This window comes from Lepidochelys kempii, chromosome 11 (assembly GCF_965140285.1).
Source record: "Lepidochelys kempii isolate rLepKem1 chromosome 11, rLepKem1.hap1, whole genome shotgun sequence".
NCBI lineage: Eukaryota > Metazoa > Chordata > Testudines > Cheloniidae > Lepidochelys > Lepidochelys kempii.
The window spans coordinates 33,679,816-33,700,933 of NC_136390.1; the positions used below are offsets into that span (position 1 = coordinate 33,679,816).

The window sequence follows — 21,118 nt, forward strand, 5'->3', positions numbered from 1 at the left end:
GTATTTTATTTTAAAGTTCTTCCTTATAAAAGAGTCCTATAGAATTTAGGAGAACTACATCTCTGCTATAAAATACTACAGGACAGCTAAAAAAATTCTTGACGAATGGAAATTATCTCTATTCATTTCTATAAATCTCTAGAGTAATTTCTCATTGAATCTATTCTTATTTATTAAATGTGACTTTCTCAATCAAGTTGTCTGACTGCTTAAAAACCAGTGGAATATGTCTCCATATGATTGCTATATTATGATCATATTATTATAAAATTAATAAAGAATTAATTTTACATTTAAAAAGACATCATTATGGTAGTATGTGACTGTCTTAAGTTTTCTTTCTTCACCATATCAATAAATAAAGTTAAGGCATTCAGTGATCTGAAATGGTTGTCATTCCACTTGGTGTAAGTGTTAGACAGAAGTAAAATAATGACATTTTTGTAATACAACTGATACATTCAACATAAGGCTTACAATTTAATAGCCAATATTTTGTCTTTAAGTAGCTTTATAATGGTAAAAACATGCTTAAGGCTCAAGAAAGGGAAATATAATGATGCTGTAACTACCTTAGTATTCCCCAGACACAAGAAGGAGCTCTTTTTTGGAATGCAAGGAGAGAAAGCAGTCTGGTGTTGCTGGGCAGAGGATAAATACTAGAGAGAAAAGGAGTGAGGAACAGGTTGTGCCTGTTTGTTGCTTCTTTTTCTTGTTCCCAAATAAATGACTGTTAATTGAGAAGGAGTGTGGCTACATATTTTATGATACTTTGGGTACATGCTCTGAAGTCTCATGAGGACTGTTTTAAATTCAAGCTAATGTTAAACTATACTTAATTAGTGTTGTTGTAGTTAATTTCACTTTTTCCTGTTAAAGAAGAATGTTACAGTTTTGCTGTTTTAAAATGTTAAAATATATGATGGAGGTGAAGAAATGATTTGGTAGCTGACTGACTTCCCGGCAGGAGAGAATCTAACAGGATGGCATTTTACTAATTAAGAAGAGTGATGGACTAGCCAGATGGGAAGAATACATACAGGAATTTAAAAAACAAAACAAAAAAACAATGTAGAAAAATCCTGTCAAGGATGGTGAAGAGCATGTAGCCACTTGAGAGACACTGGTAAAAAAAGGCAATTTGCTAGAATAAAAGAAACCTATGGATGCTGGATAGTAACCAAATAAAACTGCTGGTGTCACATGGTAAATAAGAGAAACCATAGACCAGTGGTGTGAGAACAGAATTGAGAGCTAGAAACTCCTGTGCTCCAATTCCAGCTCTACCAAGACTTGCAGTGGGGCCTTTGGCAAATTACTTAGCCTCTCTGTGCTTCAATTTCCTATTTGTAAAGTGGGAATACTTACCTTGGTCAGGTATTCTGAGAATGAACTAATGTCTGTGAAGTGCTATATAAGTGCTACAAATTATTATTAATCGGTACTTAGATCAGGGGTCTGCAACCTTTCAGAAGTGGTGTGCCAAATCTTCATTTATTCACTCTAATTTAAGGTTTTGCGTGCCAGTAATAAGAATCCATGTGATTCACACTGAGCTGAGCCCCTTCTTGGCCCTGTCTGCACCCCTCAATGCCTCAGGCTGGGGCCAGAGGGCCACAGCTGGGGCGGCTGCAGAGCCCTGGGTTGAGGACAGGAGCAGAGCCCCGAGCCAGCAGTCGGGACCCCAGGCCGTCAGCAGAGCCCCCCGGACCGGTGGCCGGGACCCGCAGCTGGCAGCAGGTTGAGCGGGGCCAGCAGACGGAACCACAGGCCAGCAGCAGAGCCCCCCGGACCGGTGGCTGGGACCTGGGCCCGGCAGCGGGCTGAGGGGGCCGGCGAACGGAACCCCGGCTGGCAGTGGGCCAGTGGCTAGTACCCCAGGCCAGCAGCGGAGCCCCTGGGACCGGTGGCTGTGACCCGGGGCTGGCAGCAGGTTGAGCAGGGCCGGTGGTCAGAACCCTGGCCGGCAGCAGAGCCCCAGGGACTGGTGGCCAGGACCTGGGCAGTGTGAGTGCCACTGAAAATCAGCTCGCTTGCCGCCTTTGGCATGGTTGCCATAGGCTGCCTACCCCTGACTTAGATGATAGTACCTCTTTTATGACTGACTGTAGCAGACTAGTGTTGGTAGCAGGCAACAATCAGGCAAATTGTTTCCTTTCCTGAAAAGTGTCTAGTCATTGATTGCAACTAACCATTGGTCTGTTCCTTATAATGCTGATATGCTACAGAAGCTTTGTCAGTGTGGCTCCACTGCAAGGTGTGTGTGTGAAATGGGAGCAGACCTGAAACCCAGAGTTTCCATGCAGATAGTCCCACCCTCCCACTGATCCTGCAGGATGTGTGTAGGTTCTAGGGGATCTACCAGATCTTACAAGCAAGGCCCACAGCCATGTGTGTAAATTCCTGGCTTCCAATGGAAAGAATGAGAATTTCTCAATGAGAGGAACCAACTGGTGGTTTCCTCCTCTTTAGTCTCTTCTTTGGATTTTTCTACAGTAGGATATGATCAGGCACAAAGTCATGACTTGCTACTCTCCTCTCATCCTATCCCACAGCACCTTTCACCTCATAGTCATCCTGTGCTTTCTACTAGGCATCATCACTCTACTTCCTTACTGCTATTCTTTCGGTCTTTCCTGCCATTATCCCTACTCTGATATATCGCTTTCATCTAGGCGCCTATGACCTGCTCTTCCACCTGCTACATAGACTGCAATTCAGTAAGTCTCTGTTGCTGGGCTCTACCTCTACAGCTCTGCCTGCACTTCTCAGACCAACTGACTTGATGGAGATGGAGTTTATAACTGCTGTGTATGTAGAGAGCTATTGGGAAGTGTGCAGCAATACTGGCAAACCAGAGTAAACTGGACTGTATTTTCTAATGGTCTCAGCATGTTATCACTAGAATAAATGTAAGAGAGCATGTCAGTCAGCACATATAATACTGCTCACACATTGAATGAGCTATAGCTGTGGACACAACTAAAGGGAATCAGCAGTTAATATGGCCACAGCCCCATTAAATAGCTCTATCATGACAGATCTGTGATGCAAGTCAAAATGCTCTTACATCTCTTGCTTACAGAGAGCCAACAATAAATGGGTACAATACTGAAGGAACAGGTGTGTTTTCACTTGGAGAAAGCAGCAAGGGATATGAAAATTATTTAGCAGCTGGTGAATAAGAAGATTGAAGTTGTGCCAGACGAAGCGTGTGCATGTTTTTTGTGCTTGTTCCCCCCCCCCAACTAATTATGCAAAATCTCTAATTCCATTGATCATATTGTTCTCTTCCTTCTTCATCTAAAGAATAAATACAAGTTGTATGACAACTCTTTCAGGAAGTTAAAATTTTTTATCAATTACTTGTTGTGTGAATAAGAGCTGGGAAACCAGCCTGATGAATAATTTTGCCATTCTTTTTAACACTTGCGAGTACAGCTATGGAAAGACAGTGGCTTTGGTTTGCATGGGGGTTAGTCTGTATTGTTTCATCTGGCTTAGTTCTTACAGAAGTTTGGATTCAAATGAACACAAAATGTCAAAGCAAAATCACCAACTAGCGTATAGCTTCAAACACAATTGATAATTGTCTGTACCTCGGGGGAGGAAGAAGATCGGCCCCAAATTCATCCCATATTTGTTCAAAATTCAGCTTCTTTCACCTGAAACTTCTTTTGAAAGTACATGGACCTCAGCAAACATTAAGGCAAACCTGGCAACGGTACAGGCTTTTGCTGAAAACAAGTGAATTTCACCTGGCTGTGAGCTTTGTTACAGAAGTTTCATGAAGCTCTGCATGTGTGTCTAGGTAAGCTTAATTAATCAATACTTTGCCCCTCTACAGTGTCTTTTATCTGAGCATCTCATTTCACTTTACAGCTAAGCCTTCTCAATATTCATTGAGGTTGGTAAATATTACCTCCATTTTACAGATAGATTAAATTGAGGCATGAAAAAGTAAAGGCCCAGATTCCCAAAAAGTACTTAGGCACCTAAACCCCAGACTTAGGCACTTAAGCTCCAGTTCTAAGCCCACTGTGATCCACAAAACTCCTGCTTGGCTGTGGTCTACCGCTGTAGGTGCCTCTAATTTTTCCACCATAAAAGTTCCCTACGTGCCTAAGTTTCTACCCCTGTGGTGATGAGCACTGCAGCTTCACTCTAGGCTCCCAGACACAATCTGTCACTCTAGGGGATGTTCACTGGGGATGAGAATGAGGGAACCCCCATGTCAGACTATCCTATAGCTCAGTGATTAAAGCACCTTCCTGAGAGGTAGGGTTTGCACAGAGGTCTCCTTTCTCTTCCTGAGGCAGTGGGGGAAATTGAACCTGGGTCTCCCACCTCCTAGGTAATTGTGCTAGCCACTGGGTTAATAGCTGTAAGGTGGCTACCTCCTCCTCCAGCCATTTTGTGTGGAGTGAGGCGGGTGCCTAACTCATTCTCACAAGAAACGACTTCGGCACCTAAGCCACCTGACTGTACGAGAGGTGATTCCCAGCTGTAGACTGCAAGCAGAGATAGATGCCTCCCTGCATACCGGGCTTAGGTGCCTAACTCCATGACAGGGTCAGGGCTTAGGATGCACCCTTCTTGTTGGCATCTCCCAGTGGCTATATTAGGTGGCTGCCTGTCTAGTGTGCTTGCTTTTTGGGTCCCTTTCTTAGGTACCTGTCTTGCCACATTTGTTGTATAGGGAACCCAGGTGCCATACTCAGGGTTTGTGAATCCCATTATTGTCCCAGTGATTTTCTAAGCTCATAAAAGTTAGGCACTGTAATGCTCAGCATTGCAAGACTTATGTCTCTTTGTGCATCCAGGCCAAAGTGACTTGCCCAAGCTTGCACAGCGTGTGTATGGAAGAGTCAAGAACAGAGCTCAGTTCTCCCAACTTCCAGTTCGTGCTTGAGCCACAAAGCCACTTTTCCTATTCTAAAAACAGTAAGAATTTTAAAACAGGAAGATGGAGCAATTAGATCAGCAAGGAACAATAATAAAAACACTGGATGGTGTGGAGGTGTCATTCAGATCATCCTTCCCTTATAAGTAATGGCACATGGAAAAGTGCAATGAACGATGTGGCAAAGAGGTGAAATTTGTAAGATATATCCTAGGTTACTGCTGCAGTTTTACATGGGTTGCAAGATTAGCTTAATTTTACTCATTTTAAACTGACCTGTTGTCCCATTATCATGACAGAACTGTCATGATTATGGAACACAATAATGGGACATGACATGATTATTGTACTGCGGAGAGTACAATAATTAGGAACACAGGACAGGATTAGACATGTTTTGTTTATGACTAGCTAACTTCCCAAATAATTGCTCCCCCTTGTGGCACCCCTTTATGTTATCATTCACCTCTAACGTACATCATTAGTGCTACAATCTAGACTTAACTTCATCTGGTAGATGAGGGGGAAGAGATGAAGTGAACTAACTAATAGTTAATTAAAAACCCACATGATTTGTCATTAAACCTGGCCTTCTACTCAGATTTGGCTCCCATTCAGGAAAGTCAGCGCTGTCAATTGGCCTTGTGTTGACATAGGATTTGAGTTCAGAAGATTCCTTTTGACTTTTGTAGCCACTGGTTGTAAACTGATATTACATGTGCCTCAATAATGTCTGAAATTACTGGCATGAGCAATAGTACTGTCCGAATGATGTTCCCATGTCTCTGTGTTTCCCTGTTAAATGTTGAGCACTGAACAGTCTTAGATATGTTGGGCCTGATTCCCAGCTACTCCACTCCTTTGTCTGAGGTAGGGAAGGGAGGCCTAAGGTAGCTTTAAGTGACCTTTATTCTCCCTATATTCTGGGGCCTTGCAGGGCCTTACCTAGTTCTCTGGATAATTTAGAGCAGCCTCAGGCCTGCTGTAATTCACTCTGCTTCTAATGGTCCTGGGAAGCAGAGAATAGCTATACTGCAGTCTACTCTAGCAACACCCCAAATCCATTGCCTATGCCAGTGATGACAGAAGAGGGTTGATGTAGAGCTCTAATAATTAGTTTTACAGAGGGGGGCTATTTCCATCCATGTTACCCTGTCAGAATAGTATAAAAGGGCCTTAATATTCATGAACTGGCCCATTGACTTGTTTGGTAACATTGAATTGAAAGTGTTTTAAATAAATGCTAAAATAAGAATATAAAGGCTTTATAGCAGTTACAGCCAAGACAGAACATGTTTTCGCTTTTTGAATTCGGTATACAAAGGAATCTGTCCATACAATTAGCAATTTGTCAGTTATAGAGTTTTCCCTGTATTAATTAAAATGTAGCCAAAGGGTCTGTCACACATATGTAACTCCATTGGCTGTTGCATGTATTCAGCATACAGGCCAAATTCTGATCTTACTGCCGACAGTATCGATAGATACTGGGGTAAATTCTGCTCACCCTCCTTGGGCTAAGGGACCCCTGGATGCAGTTGAGACAGTATGGTTTCCCTGCATAGGGGCTGGGGGCAGGATTTCTGGAACCCATCAATTTTCTGGGAGCCATGAGGTGTTTTCTATTGGGCCTTCCTATGCTCTAATGAGAAGGGAGGAGACGCTAGAGTTAGCAGGCTGAGGTCAGGAGGAACTATGCAGATTACTGCAATCAATGGGAAGAATTTCTTCCCTTGCAGACCCTACAGCTGAAAAAGTGAGTCTACCGCAGCTGACAAACATTCAGTAAGAGGGAGCCATTGCTTCTCCTGCCTACAGAGGGAGGCTGTGTGAGAGCCACTCACCCAAATCAGCTGGAGTCAGAGAAAGTCCATAGCACTAAAAAGCCTAGTACTGTACTACAATATTCAGAAAGAAAGTTCGAGTGCCCTTAAAATGGGACAACTGAGTGAAATTAAATGAAAATCATAAAAGTGGCAAAAGTACTTTGTAGGGGAACTTCCCCTCTCCTTAGACTCCTTAGAGAAGATAATAAGAACTAAAGCCAAACACTTGAGTCTTAAAAAAGGTTGTATAAGAGACGAACCATATACAGAGGCCAATTGCTTTTATAAATACTATCATCAGCTAAGGAGCCATGAAAGTTATTTTCACCAATACAAGCCTTACAGAGGACAGCTGAGGATGGATATCACCAGTCCTTCGAGAACAATCCTGAAAAGCCCTGTGCTGTGACTCAAGTTTCCAGACCCCTACATTTTCAAAGTAGTACAGATTTCTTTTTGACCATCTGCCAACATAAACAATTGCCAGTAAGCTTGATGGCTTGGTTGCAGTCAAATAATACAGAAAAAAAGCAGTAAGCACTCAGATTCTAAAGAAATAGATTTTTCATGTTAAGGCAGTTTTAAAAAGGACAGAGGAAATGAATGATTCAAAAGAAGAGATACTAGCACTCAGTATGTAGAGAAGTAGCATTATCTGACTTTCAGATATCACTATAAATGTTTAGTCTAATTAGCCCCAGGAAAGTATATCCAAACCAATGAAATCAGGAAGAATATATACTAGGGTTGTCAAACGATTAAAACAATTAATCGCACAATTAAAAAATTAATGGTGACTAATCATGCGATGAATCACACTGTTAAACGATAATAGAATACCATTTATTTAAATATTTTTGGATGTTTTCTGCATTTTCAAGTATCTTGATTTCAATTACAACACAGAATACGAAGTGTACAGTGCTCACTTTATTTTTGATTACAAATATTTGCACTGTAAAAAACAAAAGAAATAGTATTTTCAACTCACCTAATATAAGTACTGCAGTGCAATCTCTTTATCATGAAAATTGAACTTACAAATGTCGAATTATGTACAAAAAATAATTCAATGTATTCAAAAATAAAACAGTGTAAAACTTTAGCGCCTACAAGTCCACTCAGTCCTCCTTCTTGTTCAGCCAATCACTCAGACAAAAAAGTTTGTTTAAATATGCAGGAGATAATGCTGCCCGCTTCTTGTTTACAATGTCACCTGAAAGTGAGAACAGGCGTTCGCATGGCACTATTGTAACCGGCATTGTAAGATACTTAGCCAGTTGCACTAAAGATTCATATGTCCCTTCATGCTTCAACCACCATTCCAGAGGATATGCATCCATGCTGCTGATGGGTTCTGCTCGATAACGATCCAAAGCAGAGCGGACCGATGCATGTTCGTTTTCATTATCTGAGTCAGATGCCACCAGCAGAAGGTTGATTTTCTTTTTTGGTGGTTCGGGTTCTGTAGTTTCCGCATCTCAGTTTTGCTCTTTTAGGACTTCTGAAAGCATGCTTCACACCTTGTCCCGCTCAGATTTTGGATGGCACTACAGATTCTTAAACCTTGGGTGGAGAGCGGTAACTATTTTTAGAAATCTCACATTGGTACCTTCTTTGCATTTTGTCAAATCTGCCGTGACAGTATTTGTAAATCAAACAACATGTGCTGGGTCATCATCCAAGACTGCTATATCATCAAATATATGGCAGAATGCATATTCTGCAGGGGACATACAATTATCCCCCAAGGCGTTCAGTCACAAATTTAATTAATGCACTATTTTTTTAACAAACATCATCAGCATGGAAGCATGTTCTCCGGAATGATGGCTAAAGCATGAAGGGGCATACGAATGTTTAACATATCTGGCATGTACATACCTTGCAACCTCAGCTACAAAAGTGCCATGCTCTCACTTTCAGGTGATATTCTAAATAAAAAGCAGGCAACAGTATCTCCCGTAAATGTAAACAAACTTGTCTGTCTTAGCGTCTGGCTGAACAAAGAAGTAGGACTGAGTGGACTTGTAGGCTCTAAAGTTTTACTTTGTTCTGTTTTTGAGTGCAGTCATGTAACAAAAAAAAATCTACATTTGTAAGTTACACTTTCATGATAGAGATTGCACTATAGTACTTGTATGAGTTGAATTGAAAAATACTATTTCTTTTATCATTTTTACAGTACAAATATTTGAAATAAAAATAATATAAAGTGAGCACTGTACACTTTGTATTCTGTGTTGTAATAGAAATCAATATATTTGAAAATGGAGAAAAACATCCTAAAATGTTTAATAAATTTCAATTGGTATTCTATTGTTTAACAGTGCAATTAATTGCAATTAATTTTTTTAATTGCTGTTAATTTTTTTTACTTAATTGCATGAGTTAACCACGATTAATCAACAGCCCTAGTATGTACAAATATTTTCAGCTGATTTTTCTCTTGGCATGCTCTAACAAAGAATGTTTAGAGAAAGGGGAGACAGTATTTGTTTTTTCTTTTTAAATTCTCCTCTGAATCAAATGGCTGAAGGGTTTTTTTGTTTGTTTTTTGTTGTTGTTTTTTTAAAGTTTTCCCAAATAATTTAGCTTTGGGAAGAAAACAACCCTGGAAAACGACAGCATTTTTCATACAGTCACAAGCATATGAAAAAACATGGGTGACAATGGAAAATGGTTTGGATTCCTAACTGAAGCAATTTAAAGTGCTACTAGGATGATATTCACCTCCTGGCAGCAGGCCACTCCAAAGCCTTTGCACCAGGTAAATCCCATTTAATCTGCTGTGTTTGGTTTTATCAGTCAAGGAATGGAAATAAAACTCCTGCCCCTTCACTATTGCAATGCCTTTTCCTCAAGGCTTGATTATTATCCACCAAACAATCACAAAAGCAAATCAAGTGAAAAACACAAGACAATAATTTCCCCAGAGACCTCCCCCTTTCCCTTTGATTCACCCTAGTAGCCAGGTATCCAGCTGAAATTTGGTAATCCTTTACAGACTGCAGTATCTTTACCTTCTCACACCCAATTGTGAAGTTTTAAATGGTAAATAGGCCTTGTGCAGGCCCTTTGCATGGGGTGAATTTCACCCCCACAATTGATTTATTGTAACCCACTTTTTTAGCCTCGTCTACACTATTGAATGTACCTGTTGTTGACAATGGGTTCTGAAGTGTGACATAAACATGAAGAGTCATCCTTCAAGCAGTAATTAGAGAACTTCCTGACTGAGAAGTTCCTACATTTATTAAACTCTCCTATGCTGCTAGCAGGTAAGTCACATTGCTGTTTCTCTGTGGGTTCTTGCATTGTCACTTTTGCTAGCAAGAGATCTAAGTCTAACTGAAGCTGTGCTGATAAATTGGTGTCTCTTATGCCAACAGGAGCCAACAAAATGTGCAGCTGAGTCAGTGCTGACCATAGTGTAATGAAGTGAGCTGTAGATCACGAAAGCTTATGCTCTAATAAATTGGTTAGCCTCTAAGGTGCCACAAGTACTCCTTTTCTTAAAGGACAAACTGTTCAGCATTATTTCAGAAACCATGGTTACAACCTTCCAATCTCCCTCCATTAATTGGGCAGAAAGTTTGTTTTTCTAAACTCATGGATATCCTAAGGAGTTGAGACTGCATTGCTACCTGCTCCTCCAGCATCATATAGGATGCTTCCACAGGAGGTTATCATATGTAGGGAAATTCCTGGAAGTCTGCATCAGTGTGACATCACTAAGAGTACCCTGCAACAGAAGGGTGTGCTGCTGCTCCTCGAGGTGGGAAGAAGGGGAATTTTTCCCAGACAGATGCTCTCCTCCATATTCTAATAGCAAAACTCAGTTTGTAAATTTCACTATACATTTTTTTGGTGGGGGAAAAGAATTTTCACTAGAGATAAAATTCACCCAAGCCCAAGGTCTGTAGCACTTAAGTCCCTTTAAAGCAGTGGTTCCCTAACTTTAACAACCCGTGAACCCCTTTCATTAAAATGTCAAGTCTCGCAAACCCCCTCCTAAAAATGAATATTTCTGGGGATTTTCTCCTTTACCTGAGTATAAATTATAAAAGCAGTGATTTTGGAAATATAAAATTTGTTTTAATAACATGCTTATTACACACTATTTATTATTAATTATTATTTATCATTACCGTATTTTTATTACATTATGAAAACGGTAACACTCTTCCAAGATCTCACTTTTGTAGCTTGTATCACTTTGAATAAGCCTGTTATAAGACAAGGCTCCTATGTTTCATCAAAGAGTATCAGATGTGAAACAGCATGAAGGTATTTAAGAAGCCAACTCAAAGAGTTCCTCCTACACAAGCATTCAGGTCTTGAGCAGTCCAGGCAAACAACACACGTTACAACAAAGCTTAAACTTGTTCTTCATAATAATTTTAAAAACAATACTAGCTGCCTGTTTAATTTTAAAAACAGCGAAAAATATCCACCTCCCTCTCCATTTCTTGTAAGGAGTCTTGAAGTTTAAATCTCTTCACGGTGATAGATATGCTTGCTTTGATCTGCTTAGCCCTTGGAAGTCCAGGGGCTCCGGGCTGCTGGCCCCGTGATGCCCGGGGTCCCTAAGGACAGCTCTGTCCACCATTAGGGAATATTTTCCCGAGAACCCCCTGTAACATTTCACAAACCCCCAGAGGTTCACAACCCCAGTTTGGGAACTACTGCTTTAGAGCTTAAATGAGACTTAAGTGGTGCCTAGGTTTTGCTCAGGCTCTCTGCGGAGTGATGAATTACACCCTGTACTTACGTACCATATACATCTAATCTCTATATATTTTATCAAGGTATATACAAAGTTGTCGCTTTTTACTATCAGCATTGTCAGTGACACAGACTTCATGTGAATTTTGGGACCAAGGTTTAGCAACATATTAGATTTTTTCCCCCCATCAAGACAAAAAAAACTAGTTGCAAATGGAATAGTTACATTAGCTCTGAAGAAGCAGCCATTTAAATTAATAGGGCCTGATTCTGCAACCCTTACTCACACAGAGTAGCATTTACTCATGTGAGTGGTACCATGAAAATAATTGGAACTACGCAGAGTAAGGACTGCAGGATCAGGCCCATAGCTGGTTTACAGATTGTCTTCTGCTAAAAGGCTCTGTTGCGGGCAATATCTCATAATGATTGGTTGTTTGCAGCTGCATATAAGGAAGTTCTTAAGTGGGGGATTTCTCAGTGGAAGTTCCCAGCTATCGTCAGTCATAATCAATATAGGAGACTGACTGAGCTGCATTTCAAAATCCTGTTGATAAAGCTTCCAGACTACATAAAAATTGCCTATCTTGTTATTGAAGAAAGTGACCGGAGAAAAATATTCTTAAAGAGATTACTTACAAGGTAATCAAAAACTTTAGCTGCTATAGCTTATAGGCAAAAGACTGCCTGCAGTCAAACTGAAATAATTAAACAATGTCAGATTATGATTTTCTCCTATCTTTATTGTCTTACTGTATTGCTATCGTAAGGTTGCAAGGGGAGATGTAAATACTGTAATTGTACTCATATTTGCCTTATTATTATGGATTACACCAAGGTTGTTTTTTTTTAAACTGCATTTAAAGATAACTGTTGTTTAGCTAGTCTCTGGAACTCAAGCCTTCTGTGCATTTGTGTCTGCTATGAAAATATTCCATGCAAAACCAAAACCAAATTTATGTTACATATAGCTAAAGTTTACAGATTACTACTTTCTCAGAAAAAAAGTTAGTCTCCTCTATCTTATAACAGTTCTACAGATTCATTTAAATTGCTCCACAACTCTTTCTCTTTCTCCAACCCAGAGGTGATACTTTCCATCTGCACCAACGTACTGTAGATCCTCTCTTTAATTCTGACATGTTAATTCTGTGACCAAACTTTAGATTTGGTCTCCTCTCTTAGTCTGATAATTACCCTTCTGTGAATATCCAGAGTAACGCCAACTTCTCAATTCATACAATGCCAAAAGCTGTGTCTGCGCCTCACAATGTACTATGCTTTCCCTATAAAAGTTAATAGTCCTGGGGAAAAACATTAAACATCTGACGTGGGCCACCTAGTGTTTGAAAATGTGGATACATAAAGAAGCTTGGAGAAACATTTTAACCTTTCAGCTTCTGAAAGTTGATTTGTAGAGGCCAATTCATATATGAGCAATAAAACCTCATGAAGGATCATCCTTAAACTAAGTTAAATTTAATCCTCCTGAAGCTATATTGCATTGCAAACATATGTGTAGTAAGTTCTACCCCACAATTTATTGCTACTTGATTTACAATGGCAGTAGCCTGACTGATGTTATCTACAATAATATATTTTGTATGTTGACCCCAGAGTGAAGTATTTGTATCTTTTGTTAAACTGTCCTTTATGGCAGGGGTGTCAAACACCCAGCCTGAGGCCAGCTGCAGCCCACTTGAAGTAGTTATGTGGTCTGTCTGACCTATTCAGTTTGTGCAGAATGTGAGCCACAAAGAACAACTTCCAAACATAGACCAAGTATAACAAATAAGACTGCAGGCAGCCTGGAACAACACTTCAGAAATGTGAACTCCTCCACCCACAGCATGTACCACCTTATATATCAAATCATACTTGGGGAAAGAGAAAAATGATGCTAAATATGGATCAAGGAGGAAAGACTAGCTTTCCTTGTGGCGTATCACAAAATATTACTGACAAGGTGCTAAATAGAAGAATAATGTACATGTATTTGGTGTCCCTCGCCTCTGTTTGCTAGAAGCTGGGAATGGGCAACAGGGGATGGATGATTACCTGTTCTGTTCATTCCCTGTGGGGCACCTGGCATTGCCCACTGTCAGAAGATAGGATACTGTGCTAGATGGACCTTTGGTCTGACCCAGTATGGCCGTTCTTATGAATTGAAAAAAATTCTAAATGGTTGTCACTTTTTGCTCTGGCAGCTTTAATAAATTAACATGAAACTTGTACTGAGTGTATTAGAGTTTGAGCAGAGAACTTCTGTTTCTTGTAAAACCAACAGCACATACCCTGAGGAAGCTGTTCATCTGGTATACATTGTCATAGTTCCATTGACATCTATAGCGCTATGACAATTTACACCAGCTGAATACATACTGGATTATCTTCACTGTTGTCAGATAACATTATTTGATTTATGACACACTTAGCCTGTTTTTAATGTGGCTTAAATTGTACTAAATTTAGCACAGCTTGAATTGAATACAGCAGCTCCAGAGTTCTGTTATGTCAGCTACTTATTGGGGTCATTTTCATGAGCAGACAAATTGGAGCTGAAGAACAGAATGCTGAAGTACAGACATAGGTGGCAGGACTGAATCGGTACAAAAAAAATCTTGTTTTTTTACTTTTACAAACAAAAAACCATAAAAAGCTTGATATACCCCCCCCACCCCCAAATTAAATTACTTGAGAATTTGAGCCTTCTATGTCTGGTGATGGTTAAAGCTCCGATGGAGGAAATTGAGGGCCTACTTCCCCCTTTCTTGTAGATGTCCAGGGGTCTGTAACGGGAGAGAACCTTTAGCAAGCTTTAGGCGGCTTGTGAGGGCCTCACCTGAGGAGGGCTCAAAGACTAATTAGGTTCCTTGTAGCTGTCTTCATAGCCATAGTAGAACTAAATGGGCCAAAACAGAGTTGTCAGCCTCTTATCAGTAAAAACTGTTTTATCATGGACCAACTAACCTTGTGGGAGACTGAGGGTAGGCCTCCATGAGCCTCCCAAGGCTCAGAGGGGCAGGGGATGGTGTGGGTCAGAGTGGCCCTTGATTCACTTCCTAAGGTCACTGGGTAGCTTCCCAAGAGGAATACGTAGGGGACCCAATGACTTTCCTGAGGCTTACCGGGGTGGGGGGGGGAAGGGTATCCTCCCCTCCTGCTGACATCAGGAAGGCCAGAGGAAGGAGATTGGGGGATGACCCAGATCTTCTCCCAGGTCTAGTCTCCTTCCCTCCCCCGAGGTCCTAAAAGAGATCTACAGGAGCTGGAGAGAGCAGTATATGGGACAGAGGCAATTCAAGGTTATAATGAGAACTTAGTTGCAACCTTGGCTCTGGAGTGATTACTGTTCATCCATAATTAACATGTGCATGAAATGAATGATTGGCTTATTTTCTAATGTTATTTTCAAAAAGCGACAGTGCAGTGCAACTTAGAGAAACAGAATTATTTGCCTAAATTAATTGTGTGGAAAAGTTTTTAGTGTCATCCTGAACCAATACACAGGATCAAAAGATGCTTTCAAATCCTTGGATGAAAGGTGCTCTCTGGAACCGTAATGTATTATAATCTCCATTGGGCATGAAAGTGCAGCCACTTTGGTAGGGAGTAGGGGGTAACAAACAGGCAGAAAATTGGCACATAATACTACACAAAAGTGAATGGAGGAGAGATGGCCAAAGGCACTGAAACAGTCTTTCTCCTGTTCTTAAGGAAAGTGCTACTGGGGATCTTGTAACGTCCACGTTGCAGTACAAAGTGTGCGTTTGCTACAGTTACTAACATTTAAAGTTATGTCTGGTTTAACCACCCAGCAGCTGGTAACCCCTGACCTGGGGGGAAAGGGCAGAGCTGTGATGCTCGCCCGTACGCTGTCACATGGGCTGGGGCCGGTGGGGGACACCACAGGAAGTAAATGCTGGTTCCTGGGTTAAAGAGTGAGGCTGGCGAAGAGCAGTCTGCTCCTGCACAGCTCCAGGGAGAGGTGCCGCCGCCGCCGCCTGAGCCCCGAGGAGTTCGTAAGTTTAACTCACTTTTCAGCCGTTGTCTTTGCCCTGCTGGGCAGAGCGGCCGGGGCCTGAGCGGCCTGAGCGGCCTTCGCGTCGCAGCTGCGGCTCGGCTCTGAGCGGGCCAGCCGCACGCCCCCGAAGCCGCTCGCTCCTCTTCGTTTCATTCTCGCATTTACAGCCGGCTTGCGTCTCCTTCAGCCCTTCGCCCGCTCGCTCGCCCGCCCTCCCCCGGTTTGGGGGCAACTCGTGCCCCTCTCCCCCTCTGCTCTGAAGCTCGCACGCAGGTAACCAGGGCAGCCTGCCGGGGGGGAGCTCTGCAGTCGCCCTGCAGATCCTGACAGAAAGACGGAAGTGAAGCGCCTGCCTGGGGAGGAGGAAAGGGGGGATGGGGACTCGAGGTGCTCGTGAGTTCCGCCAGGGCCCTGTTTTGGGTTTGCCGGGGCAGGGAGACGTGCGGGCTGCTTGGCTTGTGTGGGGCAGGCGCGGGCGAGGGAGGAGTTGTTCTGTAGGGGCTGACAGGCGGGGGCTGTGTTCAGAAGCGGCTGCAGAGGTCCCAGGGCGGGGAGGGTTTGTTCACTGCTCTGTGAGCCAGTCATGGGACAAAACGATCCCCTCCTCCCCCCGCTCCGGTAGCTTCCACAGGTGGCTTATTCTGCAGGGGCTGAGCACAGGTGGCTGGGACAGGGGGAATGAATGGGAGATTTTTCAGATCATGAGGGGAAAATTCTGTTGCAAGAAATATGGGGGGAGGGAATTTCATCACACGACTCTTTTTCTGGACCTGAACTGGGGGCCTGCCTTGTGATGTCTTTGCTCAATTAATTTTTTTAAAGGAACCTACCATAACATTAATCAACAGTAACAATAATCTGTATTTATAAGACCTAAGAACAGAGGTCCTCAGCATTGTTCACAGCAAGGCAAAGTCAGGGCACTAGAGGCTTTGGGTATGATTCCGCTCTCACTAGCAGTGGTGTAAAATCAGGCATTTTGGAGAAAAGAGCCCATCTACAGTGACAACCCCTCAACTTTTTTTGAATGATGACTTCAGCTGCTTCACCAGTTCTCAGTGGTGGTCTGGTTGTGGCAAAGTAATTTTAAAAAAATATTCCCATGGAAGAAAACTACATAGAAAAGTAGATGAAATGTAGAGAAGTGTTTGTTGCTGGAACGGCACCAATATTCTGATGTGAACTTTTTAGCATTAAGGGGGTGTGTATACACTCAATTTGATAAATTTGTTTTTAAACATTTTAAGAAGGCTTTTGAGAAGTTGCTGGCAAGGACACTCATGGTGTACATCTTCATTATCAGTATGCTAGAATATGAAGTAATACATATATAAATAGTAACAAATTAAGTTGTTGTTTCTACTTCTTTATAATATGCTGAATGGCTGTCAGTGTAGTGGTACTATGAATGGAACAGCATAGCACAGCATTAAGGAACATGCTGCTTTCAACAACCGAAATCAGTTGGAGTCTTATGTGTGCAGATGGCCATAGGCTCTTGTATCTTTTGTTTCCTCTCTCATAATGTCTGGTGTTGTGCCTGTCACCGTGGTATCTGAGCACTTTCCAGTGTTTTGTTAAAACTATAACTTACTAGTCCTGGTACATGTAGCCATTTCTTATTGTAATATATTTTGCATGATATTGTACCATCCTGTAGCAGAGCAGTGTCATCAGACCTACACAATCATGTTTATGTAATTAAACAGGAAATACTTACCGAGGCCCAACTGGGACTCCATGTAGGTGCAGCAGTTCACTGGCGAAGATTGGGCCTTATGGATGTCACATAGACCTTAACTCCCCCCTCTTCAGCATATGCATTTCAATAAATATTTAATTACATGATCACAGAGTTTGTACAGGGATGTAAAAGTGCTACTTAACACTGTTAGATGATACTGTTTGGCAAATGCAATACAACAGATGCATATGGTGTATGTAGCATTTTGTATTGCTCCCTCTGTGCTGTGATTATATTATAATTAAGGGAGGGGGCATAAACTCAAAGTTTGGAGGATCAGACAAGTATCCAGAACTGTGCATGCTTGCTCTAAATCTTTGAGGGCCCTGTTTATGACTTGTCCTCCTTGTGTCATCTCCTCTGACACCTCCCATTAACACTATTTGGGGGGAAGATTGATAGTAAAAGTGGTCAGTTTCAACAAACTGACATTTTTCAACAAAAAAATTGTCAAATTCCAGACCAATCTCCTGACTCAAGCTTTTTGAAATGCATCAATGTTGTCAAAATGTCTTGTTTTGACACTTTCAGAATTAAAGTTTCCAGTTTTCCAGTTCAAAACAGCTCTTTATTTAAGAAATAAATTTAAGTCTGTTAGACTGAAAGGCTTTTTTTAAGGAAAATGAGAGTGATGTTTTGTTAAGATTCAGGATGAGAAATCTTCTCTCAAAAATATGGATTGGACACAAACTGTTTCCTGCCTAGCTCTACTTGATAGCCTTTCCCTTCATGCTTTGAGACCAGAATGAGTCTTCAAGGGAGATTTCTCAGTCCTCCCCCAGTAGCAGGTATCAGTGTTTGTAGAGTGATGCCTCAAAAGGCCAAGATTTCTGAGGTGATTTTTTTTCTAGGGTTCATTAAGTGCTGTCTAGTCTTCTGACTTGAGTGATTAGTTAAATATTAAACAGTACATAAGGAGACTAATCTCAGCTGGTGTAAATCACTGTAGTTGTCTTGACTTCAATGGTGTTACATTGGTTTACACCGGTGGCTGACCTGGCCCCCTACCTTCAATACTTTGTCCTGAATGGTAAGTCTCAATACTTAACATCTCTAGTCATTGTGTTACTGCCTCAGAGAATTAGATGAACTATGCTGCGCAAGAGACTAGGCTAAAGGTATTTTGGAAACAATCAATCTAAAGGATCTTCATTTTTGTACAGAATGTGAGTCATCTAAAGCTAAAAACCATATCTTCCTGTACTTAGATTTCTTCTGTTCACAATTCTTTCAAACTCCATTAAAACCAGTTGTCTATTATTATTATTTTTTAGTACAAGACATAACTCACAACAGTTTGCCTAACAACCTGTTGGGTGACTTGAGGGAAGTTACAAAAAGGTATAAAAACAGTTTCATTGTCCTGTGCCAGCCTTTCAGGAACATAAGAGCACACTTTCAGTAATTCTGATTTTTAACAATGCTTTTCCTTTTTGACTTCCTGTAAGTGATGCAGCTAATTGCCTGCCCATCTATAGACTACAGTGAAAACTATTCCATTTAGAGGAAGACTGCTAATCTTTGGGAAGGGGAAGAAATAGTGTACATTACACAAGATGCCTTGGGGCAGTATGCATTGCCCTTATGTTGCATTGGTGGAGGACAATGATGCCCATCATAGCCCACAATCACTGCTAGCTACTTGTATTATTATAATCTTACATCCACATGATGCCTTTTATTCCTAAATATCCGCAAGTACTTCAGAACCTAGTATATAGAAATAGCTTCACCGGCTACAAAAGTGCAGTCACTTCTGGGTTGAAATTCATCCAGTTCAACAGCACTCAGAAGTACTCCACAACAGTGAGAGAAGTGTTACATTATTCAACTTCATGTACAGTGGGAAGTTTATGTAGGCAGAATGTAATTGTACACACACACAGAGCACGGTCACTGCTGTTGTCACCCTTCATTCTTGAGAAAGATACTTGTGAGATTTAATGATCAGATACTGTTTTTCTTCCAATACCTTTTACAGACACAATAATCTAATCTATATTTTATATCTAGAGAACAAGAGTGAGGTCCCAGCAAGGGAGCACCCAGTGAGTCTCTCCTCTTTGGTATGCATCTGATCACAAAATAGATACAGCCTCTACAGCAGAGAAGAGATCTTCTCTCCATTTAAAAGAACAGTTCAAATAAAACCAATTAGAACAGATACAAGATACATAACCAACAGTTAAGGTTTCTGGTTCACACTTCAGCTGAAAGATGACCCTTGAAGCAGTTTGAGGGCTTATCTACACACACACATTGTACTGCTTTCACTGTACCAGTTATACACCCCCCCCCCCCAATATGGACACAACTATATCGGTGTAAAAGTATTTTATTCCCCATATGGGAAGGGGAAAGAGCTATACTAGTATAAGGAACCTTTATACTTGTATACCTATGTCAACAGGAGGGATTGCACTGAGAACTATTTCAGTAAACGATCACACCCCTGAATTAAGAAATTAGATCAATACAAAAATTGTGTAACATCTGACTACTATGCTGGGGGAATGGTTAATTTACTGACTCAGAGGCAGTAGTGCCACCTTCTGAATTACCAACACCATTTCCTGCAGCACCTGGGTTTTTCCTATCTTCTATGTAAGTACTGACCTACCTTGACCTTATTTAGCTATGGTAGCTGAAGCAACCACAACCGTAGGTGATATTGTAACTTGAAGAGAGAGCTACCATAAATGCTATGTAATGTGTATTTCCTTTCTCTGATACAAAACACAATGTGTGTGTTTGTACCTGTTAGCATATTTGTAATGAAATGTTATTTATATTCAGTGTTGGAGTGACTCTCAGAGCTGATAGGACACAAATATAACAGTCTTAAAAATACTGAGCCAAGTTCTTTGGCTGGTGTAAAACACTGTGGTTCTTTAACTTAATGGAGCTATGCCAGTTTACACCAGCTGAGGACTTAGCCAATATGGCCAGAATTTTCAGAAGGGCTCAACACCCACAATTGTGACAGTCTTAAAGCATTCAAAACCCAGCACCTCTTATTAAGAACAAGGAGAGCAGCTGATTGCTTTTGAAAGTTTGCCTACTTTATTTAGTTGTCTAACTGGGAGCGGAGATTTTTTTTTTGTGTGCGCTGAGCCCTGTTGGAAAATTTGGTCCCACATCTACTTGTACTTAATTCCTTTCCTGATAAGACTACTAGCATTCCCCCATAAAGGACTGCAGCACTAATTAAACTGTCCACTTTGTTGCTGGTTGCTCACCAAGGAATAATCACAGAATTGTGATTCTACTTACCACAGTCGCATGCATCCATGCATGTTCTATCCTCCCTTTTCAGGTCTTTTATATATTCTTGTGTATATAAACACAGGAATATAGATGGCCAAAGCATATGTCACCTTTTCAGCCTGCTAACTTGTACAGTTCTAAACTAGTATCCCATTCAATTTATATAAATGTACTGTTTTCTTTCCATGGTAGCATAGCTTAGATGGTCATATGTTACTAAAAATTCCCATACTGATGTCTTCCTCTTGTCATCTTACTAGTTTCACATCTGTAAAGCCAGACTGTTTTCTATTCTTCTATTAGGAAGATAAGGAACTTTATGATTTTTCCCTAATAAAAGCCTTATATAAAGCATAAATTGTTTGTTTGAAACATTTCTAGTATGAAAGATTACCTTGGGTATTCTGCCTTATCTCCCCCTGAGTCTCCTTGCTTTGAAGCTTACCAGGAGCAGAATTGCTTTGATGTAGCAGGGATTGTGTTCTACAATAATACTTCCGCTTCTGTGTTACTGAACTGAAGTTTCATTTAAAGTTTGCCTAAGCTCACTCTTTAACATCTAAAAAGAATGTTAGAAAAGTGCTACAGTAGCAGAAATGCTGTTAAGTCATGGTCATGCTGAATGT

At 41.1% G+C, this 21,118-nt stretch overlaps 1 protein-coding gene and 1 long non-coding RNA gene across 8 annotated transcripts in view; one reads left to right on the forward strand and one right to left on the reverse strand.

Annotated features, from left to right (window-relative positions):
• LOC140895577 (uncharacterized) overlaps positions 1-15,834 on the reverse strand; it is a 54,538-nt gene extending 38,704 nt beyond the window's left edge. For all 5 annotated transcript variants that reach the window (XR_012154271.1, XR_012154270.1, XR_012154272.2 and 2 more), the window contains exon 1: positions 15,495-15,834. This is a non-coding gene — a long non-coding RNA (uncharacterized LOC140895577). The remainder of the gene's footprint in view (positions 1-15,494) is intronic.
• TANK (TRAF family member associated NFKB activator) overlaps positions 15,324-21,118 on the forward strand; it is a 35,964-nt gene continuing 30,169 nt past the window's right edge. For all 3 annotated transcript variants that reach the window (XM_073305614.2, XM_073305617.2, XM_073305618.2), the window contains exon 1: positions 15,324-15,479. The gene's annotated coding sequence lies outside the window, so the exon portion shown is untranslated. The remainder of the gene's footprint in view (positions 15,480-21,118) is intronic.